At 48.6% G+C, this 10,362-nt stretch overlaps 1 long non-coding RNA gene across 4 annotated transcripts; it reads left to right on the top strand.

The window, feature by feature from the left end:
* Window positions 1–5,339: 5,339 nt before the first annotated feature.
* Window positions 5,340–9,621, top strand: LOC125517429. Of its 4 annotated transcripts, XR_007287596.1 has the most exons (7): window positions 5,340–5,849; window positions 6,014–6,235; window positions 6,728–6,820; window positions 7,309–7,366; window positions 7,525–7,813; window positions 8,125–8,190; window positions 9,288–9,621. It is a non-coding gene; the product is annotated as an uncharacterized LOC125517429 (long non-coding RNA). The 4 variants fall into 4 exon arrangements; XR_007287595.1 differs by having other exon boundaries at window positions 5,341–5,849; window positions 8,125–9,621; XR_007287597.1 differs by lacking the exon at window positions 8,125–8,190 and having other exon boundaries at window positions 5,341–5,849; window positions 6,698–6,820.
* The last annotated feature ends 741 nt before the right edge of the window (window positions 9,622–10,362 follow it).

The raw sequence follows: 10,362 nt of genomic DNA, 5'->3' as shown, positions 1-10,362 counted from the left end.
TCGGCGTGGCGTGGTCAATGTGGTCAACGACCGAATTCCATCGAAAGAATACTGTACGTGGAGAGGCTGACAGCTGGGTCCACGGCAGCCGCAAGGAAGTGCCTCCTTATTACGTGGAAAATAATTATTCCTCCACCTGACAACAGGGACCCACCGGACGCCCACCAGTATATCGCGAAAAAAACGTTTGCCCCTGACTGCTGGGACCCACCTGACGGGCCACCGTATTTCGCGAAAAAAACGTTCCCCTGCTGTCAGCTTGGACCCACCGGAAGTACCTCCTTATTACGCACAATAAAATGAATACCCCCTACTAGCTGGGACCCACCTTGGTGGGAGGCTGACTTGTGGGCCTACTAAGTTGATGGGGATGGAGGGCTTTGTCAACTTAGTCAATATGCATGATTCTAGCTCCAGTGACAGTACGATGTCCATCCAACGACCGTAGTGCTTCTTCAACCTCTGGTCTTCTTGCTCCAGCCGCCCAAAGCAGCGCCGGTCATGCCTCTTGCTCCTGCCTCCCGTGGCCGACTGCGATGCGTCGGAGGCCTCACCGCCCCCTACTACTCCCATCGCTGGCCAGGCCATCCCTCTACTCACCCACACCCCCTGTTATTCTGCAGCAGCGGCAACCTCACACCCCAGCGAACCAGTGAACCCTCGTACTCCTCTACGCGTGGGCATCCACTGCCGCGTCTTCCCCGGCTCCGCGTCGTCCCCTTCCTAGGCCTCGCCATCGTCCACCGCCCTGGTGCTCTCGGCGCAGCGTGGTCAACATGGTCAAGGAACGACTTCCATCGGACATGGACTGTACGTGGAGAGACTGACAGCTGGGTCCACGGCCGCAACAAGGAAGTGCCTCCTTATTACGTGCAAAAAAATTATTCCTCCACCTGACAGCGGGGACCCATCGGACGGGCCACCGTATTTCGCGAAAAAAATGTTTGCCCCTGACTGCTGGGACCCACGAGCTACATCTTCGTACGCAAGGAAGTGCCTGACAGTCGGGACCCACCTGGTCGAAGCGTACGTAGCGTTGTCATTCTGGTCGCGAACGTGTACGTACATATATACTGGTGGATGTAGAGGCGCGCATGTGTCGTAGTAGAGGCGCGCACGTAGCATGTACACGTACGTACAACGGCCAGGGTGCATGAAAGAAAATACGGCCACGTATGTGTACATACAGGCGGGGTCTCGAACGCCTACTCGTGCATATGTACGGCCAGGGCTCGTGTACATGGCTGGGTCGAAACGGAGAAACAACGTCGTCGTCGTGTTCATGGGGAGGCAACGGAATGTGTCGTGTTCATAGGGAGGCAAGGGAATGTGTCGTGTTCATCTGGAGGGCTTGGACGGAACATGCGATGGAAACGAGGTCTGGCGTACCGCAAAACAGAGGAAATGGCCTTGTGTTCGACCGGCCACGTTCGAAACGGGATCCTGTTAATTGGGAGGGGTCTGGCGTACCGCAAAACGGAGGAAACGGACCTCCTACGGTCGAAAGGGAGTCCTGTTCATCTAGAGGGGTGTGGCGTACCGCAAAACGGAGGAAACTGACTTGTGCTGGAGCGCTACGGTCGAAACGGGGGTCCTGTTCATCGGGAGGGGTGTGGCGTACCGCAAAATGGGACTCCACGGGATACTGTTCATCTCCACCGTCGCCCCCCTCCAGCCTCCACGAGTTACTGTTCATCCACCGTCGACCTCCTCCAGCATCCACCCACGACTGTTCATCCAGCCTCCACCACGCGCTACTCCACCGGCTACTGTTCAACCAGCCCTCTCCACGGGCTCCTGTTCAACCACCCCTCCATGGGCTACTGTTCATCCTGCCCTCCAACGTCTACTGTTCATCCTGCCCTCCAAGGGGTGGTCCTGTTCATCCAGCCCTCCACGGGGTCCTGTTCATCCAGCCCCAACCGACTCGATCAATCGGGGTCCTGTTCATCCAGAGGCAACACCACGGGGTCCTGTTCATCCACCCCCACCGGGAACTGTTCATCCAACCCCCCCCCCCCCCCCCCCCCCCGCAACGCTCACTGTTCATCCAGAGGAAGCATCGATCGGCTTCAGTTAGCAGCAGTAGCGAAGGAATTGCTTGATCGGGTTCAGTTAACAGCCATCGATCGATCTCTCGGGTTCAGTAATGCGTAGCTTGCAGTGCAATCGCTCGGGTTCAGTTAGATCCCAACGCCTCGCTCGGGTTCAGTTAGAGCCAATGCCTTGCACACACGCGCGTACGTGTACGAAAGAAGCGCGCATCGCTCGGCCCCTGACCTCCCACCGTAACCGGGAACTCCCCGAATTTTCCTCCCCCTCGCTTCTACCACGGTTTTTTCCGTCATGGACGGCCCAAAGAATGTCATGCAACTGCGTCTCCGGCCCGCCCAGGACGAAAAGCCCATTTTCTGTCATGATTTTTTGTCACAGAAGTAGGAGCCTACCACATCTATGATGATACCGGGTTTTGTCACAATTATCGTCATAGAAGTGTCATATGTATGACAGAATTTTTTTTCGTTCGGCCCAAAATGTCACGGATGTGTCTTTTTTTTGTAGTGAGTCATCTGCCTCCTCACGCCAGGAGGACAGGAGCGCGTGGCCGCGGCGCGCTGGCACACGCCTGGCCACCTCCTGCTTGCCGCCGACCGCCTAGCGCTGGCCACAGACGCCACGCACTCTCCCGCGCATCCCTCGACCGCTTGTTCATACCCATCCCCTCTCCGACTCTCTCTCCCGTGACCGACCGTACGCACCCGAGACCGCCGACGAGAACCACCACGGCCACAACTACCCCTCGCCCCTCTGTTGCGCCCACGAGCTCCGCGTCGTCTCCCTCGTCATCTCCACCGAGCCAAGGCAGCCGGGACGCTCCGTAGCGTCGTCATCACCACAGTCTTCAACCTCGGGAGCCGGTCACCGCCGACGTCGATTCGCCGTTACCAAGCCGCCCCTGAGCAAGCCGAGCCCCTCTTCGTGATCACTGTGAGCTTTGCCGTTGATTCCCCCTAACCCCGCGGCCTAGCGCTCGCTGTAGCCGCATTTTTCATTGATGCCCGAAGCACGCCGCCGCATGAGCTCGTCGCCGACGAGGCTCCGGTGGCCATTTGGTCCCATGCGTGCCTCCGTTTTGGTTCGTGAGCTCCCGTAGATCACGTAGGTACAAAACACTGGTCCTCCCATGCGCCGTGTCATCGATTCCGTCGACGCCAGAGCTTAGGCCGCTGCCCAACTCGCCGCTGCCGCCGCTACAGACCACCTCGCGCCCTCTCACTGCCACCGCTGGATGCGCACGAGCCCCGGCTTGCCATAGAACCCAACTGTGTCACAAGCCATGCCCTGTAGGCGAAACCCGAGGTGCCCCGCCGCGTCTGGCCTTGCCGGCGTCGAGTCGCCGGCATGTTTGGCCGAGTTGACGAGGGTTTGACCCCCTTGGGTCATTAACATGTGGGCCCGAGGGCCTGCTAATTTAGTTTAGATGCAAATTAAATTTTAGCTAACCCACTAACTCGCTGACTGTGGGCCCCAGCCCTTCTAATTACTTTAGTTAGGATTTAACTAAACCCTAGTTAGCACTGACTCAATGACAGGCGGGCCACACCTGTCAGGTTTGACCTGGACGATCCTATTGACCAGCTAACGCCAGCATGACTTAATGCTGGCGCAGTAAAGTTTTCTGGAATTAAAATAAATCAGAAATGATTTTTAAATTTCAGAAAATACCCCAAACTTCTAAAAATCATAGAAATTCAACCGTAGCTCAGAATGAAATAATTTATATATGAAAAATTATCAGAAAAATCCAAAGAATCTGTTTTTGGCATCCTCATGCATGTTTGTACAACTTACAGCCACTACATATGAAAATTTGAATAAATGGCATTTGAAATGTCTTATATGGAGTTTGAATTTGAACCTTCGGTTCAAACCAACTTCATTTAATCTGGTTGCTAGTTGCATTAGCTCAACCAATAGCATATTGCCATGTCATGATCATGCATCATATTGTTGCATCGCATTGATCGTGTTCCCTCTTGTTTGCCGGTGTTGTTCCCCCTCGGTAGACGTTGTTCCGACGTTGTGATCGTTGACACTAATGAAGACTCAATGCTATCTTCAGAAGTGCCAGGCAAGCAAAACCCCCTTGTTCATTCCGATACAATCCCACTCTCTCGCTCTTGCTCTCTTTTACTACATTAGGACAACAACGATTCAACTGTTACATGATGCGATAGTTGAACCCCTTTCCTCTACATGACCTGTCATTGCCATAGTAAATAGATGAAACCCACTAGCATGAGTAGGAATTGTTTGAGCCCTTATGTGCCTACTCGTTCATGCTTGTTTGTCATGCCTGCTACTGCTTAGAGTTGAGTCAGGTCCAATTCATCGGGGATGAATTGGAATGTGGTGAACATGTCCTACTGTTGAGAGCTAAGTGTGCGAACACGATTTGGTAAAGGTAGTGGTGAGAGGCCATGTAGGAGTACATGGTGGGTTGTCTCATTGCAGCCATCCTCGGGAACTAAGTTCTGTGTTTGTGATCCATGAACAGTTACTACCACACATTGGGCTCCGGGCGCTCCAAGCTCTCTCGACTTATTAATCAAGCTGATCTCTGTCCAGGAGTTGCAACTAGTTTCTGGTGTTTGTAGGTAGTGTTAGTAGTCTACCAAGTGGCACCCGGTACAGGTGGGCTTGGGACATACTAGCCACAGTGGCACAGTGTACCAAGTGGCACCCTGCTCACATCGTTTGGGGCCGTGAGCGACACCCCGGCCGGATCTCCTTACGGATGGAACCCGAATAGGCGTTAAACCTGGATGAGAGACTTGTGTGATTAGTCAGGTTGTGGCCGACTCCCTCACCAGGCTTCCGCTTGAAGGTTGCCGAGATACACGACGTCTACATGGTGGTAAGTGGCGAGAGCGTGTGTGAAGAAGTACGCTCCTGCAGGGTTAACATCATCTATTCGAATAGCCGTGTCCGTGAAAAAGGACTTCTGGCACTACACCACAACACTTGATTAGGGGCAGTTAACTGCCGGGAGAAGTAGCTGAGCAAGGGCAAATGAACTGCCAGGACATTTGTTACTGCCGGCACAAATACCTCAAGGCATAGAAACTGTCGTTAGAACCTGAGCAACAAAGGAATACACATTGCCGGTACATTTTAAGGCACATTTTCTGCCGGGAGAACTCAAACCTGGCCCATTTACTGTCGGGACCCTGTTGGGAGCGAGACCGAGCAAATATTGGGCCTGAGCGCGCGCTGGTGAGGGAAAGCGCGCGAGGTACGAAAGGCCCAAACGAACTATAGACGCGCCGGCCCTCAACCCAGGCCGCAGCCACCCAAAATCGACGTCCCACTCCTCGACCTCTAGAAAAAAAACTCCTACCCTCGACCAGATCTAATCCGCCGCCGGCCGCCCTCCACCCAACCATTGCCGCCGTCGCGCCCCACCACCACAGCCCTGCCGTCGGCCACCACCCCGACCACCGCCGCTGTCGCCCCAACCACCCCACAACAGCGCCAGCAAGCACCACCGCCCCCAACCGTCCCACTGCTGCCGGCCGTCCTCAACCCAGCCGCAGCCGTCGTCGGCCCCCACCACTGCAGACCCGCCGTTGGCCCCTACCACACCACCGCCCATGACTGCCCTCCACCCGACCACTGCGGTCGTCACCCCGAACCACCCCACAGTAGCACCGCCGAGCACCCAACTGACACGGACAACCACTGCCGACGAGCCACTCCACCGGCGACCATCCTCCTCCGCCGAACGCCTTCCCTCGTCACCGCCCTATTTCGCGAGCTTCCTGCCCCGAGTAGGACTCCTCCCTAAGGTGCGTCGCCACACAGCAGAATCTCACCATTTCGGAGAGGGCGCAAAGATTGTAACGCTGTATGGCGTGCGCGATGAATCCTTGTTGCCCTCATTTTCGTTTTTCTGCTTTTGTCATAGATGATGTTGTTGATGCTATTACTTTTCTTAATGATCCTCGCGCAGCCGATGGAGCCAGGAGTTCTTTGAATGGGATTGGTGAATGCAATAGTGTTGGTGTGTGGATTTATTATCTTCTTATGAGAGAAGAACAAGCAGGCAAGTCAAATCAGTGGTGGTTCCGTTGGTTGCTCTGATGTAATATTTGTATTGTCTGTAGGTGAGGGTTCTGATTTAATCCTTTTGAACCTCAAAGAGGCTGTTAGCCTAAATAAATCTTTGCTCCAGGTAACCTAACTTCTATAGCTTTTGTATTTAGGCTTCTGTTGCATCAGGGGCAAACAAGTGCTATCTTGTTTGAGTTTTACTTTCCTATATTGCAGAGTGCTTGATTGTAGGACTACACATTTTACAAAGATTTTCTCCAAACAAATAAACAGAAATATTACATGGACGCATATTGGCTTTACACACTGGTACAATTAGACACAGTGTACTTAAATATAGCTGTGCCTGTTGAATTGTAATAACTGTGGCATTAGGTGAACTGTACCGTAGGCTGTGCACTTGCCTTATTGTTGGAAACAGAAATAGAGCTCTATCTTGTTATTTTCCCTGTATTCTACCCTCATGGTTCATAGGGTAACATGCATAGTATTTGAATGAGATGGCATTTACTGTTGGTGGCTTATTTGTATGCCTAGCAAGTTGGGTGCAATGCTCATTTGGTAAAAAATTCTTCATGGGTAGGTCTTTGATCTTGTTCATATATGTACACAGTGAGCTTTACGAAATGAATTCACTACTACTCGAAGTTTTGTGTATGGAAGGGAGATTGGATATTCGGCTCACTGTGTACTAACCAAAACATATGTAAGATACTCTACTCATTCTGGTTCATGCTGTTACTTAATTGTAAGCGCTTCTTTTATGAGCTTCCATCTTATGCAAATATTGTGATAATTTAGCAGCCTACTTTCATGGCTTTGGATGTCACTTAAAAAACTATAAGTGCAAGTGTTTTGTTGTTTTCGCTTACTTGGATGTGAAAGTATAAGGAACAAGCTCATGTACAAGATGTCTTATTTTGTTGTTGTGAAATGCTCATGTGCAAGATGTCAAAGTATAATTAAGTAACAAGCTCGTTTTCTTTGCTTATTATAATACCATAATACCAACTTTGCAAAACACAATTCTCTATTTATAATCCTTTATTTTCACTTGTCAAGTTTCCCATCTGATGTTTATGGATTGCTTATGGCAAGGAATGCTGATTCATTGTTATGGTTTAAAAGATGAACCAGGGCAAGGACACTAACATTGCACTGATTGCTTAAAAAACTTTCCTTCTATGTATGTAGTTGGAAGTGGACAAGTCCATGGCAAAAGCAGGAATACGACCACAAGCAAGCTGAGGAGGTAATATTCATGTTTCTCTTGGCTATTAGCTGAGGAGGTAATTTCATGTTTCTCTTGGCTATTAGCTGAGGAGGTCTAAGTGGGTCATTCTTTTTCTTGATTGAGGTCTATTTTTGCATCTACTGCTCTCAATGACGGACCCATTAATCATCTACTAGGCAGTAAGCACCTCCTTGATGCGTGCCTGGAGAAGAACGAAGCGACTCCGCAGCGAGCGACCAAACTCAGATTTCGTTGTTTGACCGGCGACCACTGACACCTGAGTGTGGGACTGTGGGGGTGGGGCGTGGTGCACCGGCGGACTGGACGGCGGCCGCTGTGGCTTGCCGGCATGGGGGTGGCTGCTGGCGGGCAGCCGACTAGGCTAGGGATTGGTGGTCAGGGGCTCCCTCCGGTTCTGCAGTCCTGACCTCGTCTTGTCGCCACGCGCGGTGCCGCATTGAGATGGTGAGTAAAATGCCCTTGCTGGCTCTCTCTCCCCTCTGGAAGTCGTGGAAATTTCGAGTATTTTGATTCTGAGTTTTCTTTCTTAGTTGGGGAAAATTCTAGTTAGGTCATTGATTCTGTCAATTAGATTTTGTGCTGAATAGAAAGTCTCATTTACAGAAGAAGGAAGCAGTGTTGCTTAAGGGAAACAATTGATGCATTTTGCAAAAGAAAAAGAAGTGATTCAGTTGAATATAAATTATCCAAGTTTCTCGATATAAATATCTAATTGGTTGTATACATTATGTATTTGAATTTTTTTTCTCTTGTAGCTTCGCCCCTCCTGAGATTTCCTTCAAGCTCCGCCACTGACTTCTCTACGTTCTCCAGAGATAATGGTTTTTACTATTTGCAATCATGCTTCACACTCTCATCACAATAAATTAGAAAAGAATGTCGCCGGTTGTGGTTGTTGATATAGTTTCTTATTCTTGCATGCCAGCTGGTTCTTGAAGTAGAGTTGTAGACGACATAATCATCTTTCGTATTTTTGTTTGCATGTTTCCAAGAATTTTCATGTCCTGAAATCTGTACAGTACTCAAGTTTACAAAAAAAAACATTTCATGCAATAATTGTGGCTGCAACTCTTGGAATTGGAACTATGAAAGGATATGTCATATTTGCTTCCTAGTTTGCACTTTTTGGTCCATGCTGTTCTTCCTAGTTTGCACCGTGCTTCTTGGTTTTACATTCCTAATGGCTTACATTGGTTCTGAATCTTCTGATAACCAGATGTTTACTTCAATGAGCTTATTTGTTTGTATATGTTTTCTTCTAATGTTGTTTTCAAATCTACGATTTACTCTTGACCAATAAACATACTAGCACATGGTCACAAACCAGTGCATAAATCAGCTTGTTTATCTGTCTGTTTGTACAAAGCCTTAATTAAATTTTTTAGGCTAATTCAACTTGGTTTGTGGGGACGAGTAGTAGCCCCCCCCCCCCCAATTGTTCTTCCATTTAACTATGTATAGAGAGCATAAAAAGAGCTTTTGTTGACAAAAAAATTTGTAGTTCTGAAAAGGAAATATGTACGTAAATTTAGAAAGTAGCAGGACACGTATAGAGAATCATGAACATCAAGTTTTGGACATATGTCATAGAGAACAAAAGCCTCACATTTAGCATATGTTTGCAAATAAAAAAGCACATACATGTCTCGGTGTGAGCAGTCATGCCATGCCATCAGTGTGAGCAGCTGAAGCCTTGCAAAAAATTTCATATGCAAGCCCTGAAAATTTTATATGGAAGCCAAAGGGTTGTAGAACTGGCCCTTAGTCACTTAAATATCACCTGGTCTTTGTTTCTAGTCCCAGATTCTATGTGGTCTGCAGCTCACAGATTTTTCCTGTGTTTATCTTGCTTTCTTAACTGCTTCCTTACCTACTGCCATAGCTATAATCTCCATTTTGAATTTCTGTTCTGTTGCAGGTTTTGCAAATGTATGCAAGTTCACGGAGGTTTGGAAGGACCTTCAAGCTGTTGAAGATTTGGAATACCTACAATTAAGTTGGAGTGATAATGTCATATACCTTATTTGTTGACCTGGAGACTTGCTCTGCTCATTTTGGTTGTGGCAAATTTAGAAATTTATGTACTACTTTTGTGGTACTACATTTTGGTAGTGTGATACATCTAGAAACATATATGTACTTCTCATTTTGTGGAACAACCTCCTTATATATGGAAGCTTATATGTACTTCTTTTCTGGAACAGCCTACTTGTATTGTTGTGTTTATCGAATAAAGTTTACGGTTTTGATGATGCCTATATGTTACTTTGATTGATGAAGTGTATGTATAAATAGTGTGATATGTCATGATTGCCTGAACATAATGAATGGATAGGGATGCCCAGAACAAATTGCTAGTGAAATCAACATGCTGGCATAATAATTGCCGGGTAAACCTGCTTGTGCCGGCATTTGAAATGCTGGCAATTGTACTTTCATGTTCTTGAACAATCTGCCGGGAGAAAATGGACTGCCGGCAAATAGATGGGCAAGGTAACGAAACTGCTGGGAGAAGTGTATCTGCTGGGAGAAGTAATCCCCGGCAGCTATTCTCATGGCAGTTCTATCTGCCTGGAGAAAACCTGTGCCGGCAGTTTGTCTGCCCTTTAAAGTGCCTTCTCCCGGCAGTTTTTTTGTCCTTACATCAGTGTTGTGGTGTAGTGTGGGTTGCCTATACAGTTCATAGACAAGTGAAAGTGGATACTCTAAAATGCACAAGATAAGCGTGAGTGCTATGGATGGCCTTCTCGTAGGAAGAAGGGAGTGGATCCATAGTGGTGTATTGATATGGTGAATATGTGGACTCATGTGCGCCACCTCAAAAGAGTTACTTGCAGTCATAGTTTAGGATAGCCATTGAGTCAAAGTTGGCTTGCTGCAGTCAAACTCCACCACCCCCTTTGTTGATACTGATGCAAATGTAGCTAGTTCTGATGTAAGTCTTGTTGGGTACATTTGTACTCATGTTTGCCTATTTTATGTTTTGCAGAGAG

This window comes from Triticum urartu, chromosome 6, assembly GCF_003073215.2.
Source record: "Triticum urartu cultivar G1812 chromosome 6, Tu2.1, whole genome shotgun sequence".
NCBI classification, from domain to species: Eukaryota; Viridiplantae; Streptophyta; class Magnoliopsida; order Poales; family Poaceae; genus Triticum; species Triticum urartu.
The sequence above is the reverse complement of the archived record's forward strand: the minus strand, read 5'-3'. Positions and strand labels throughout refer to the sequence as shown.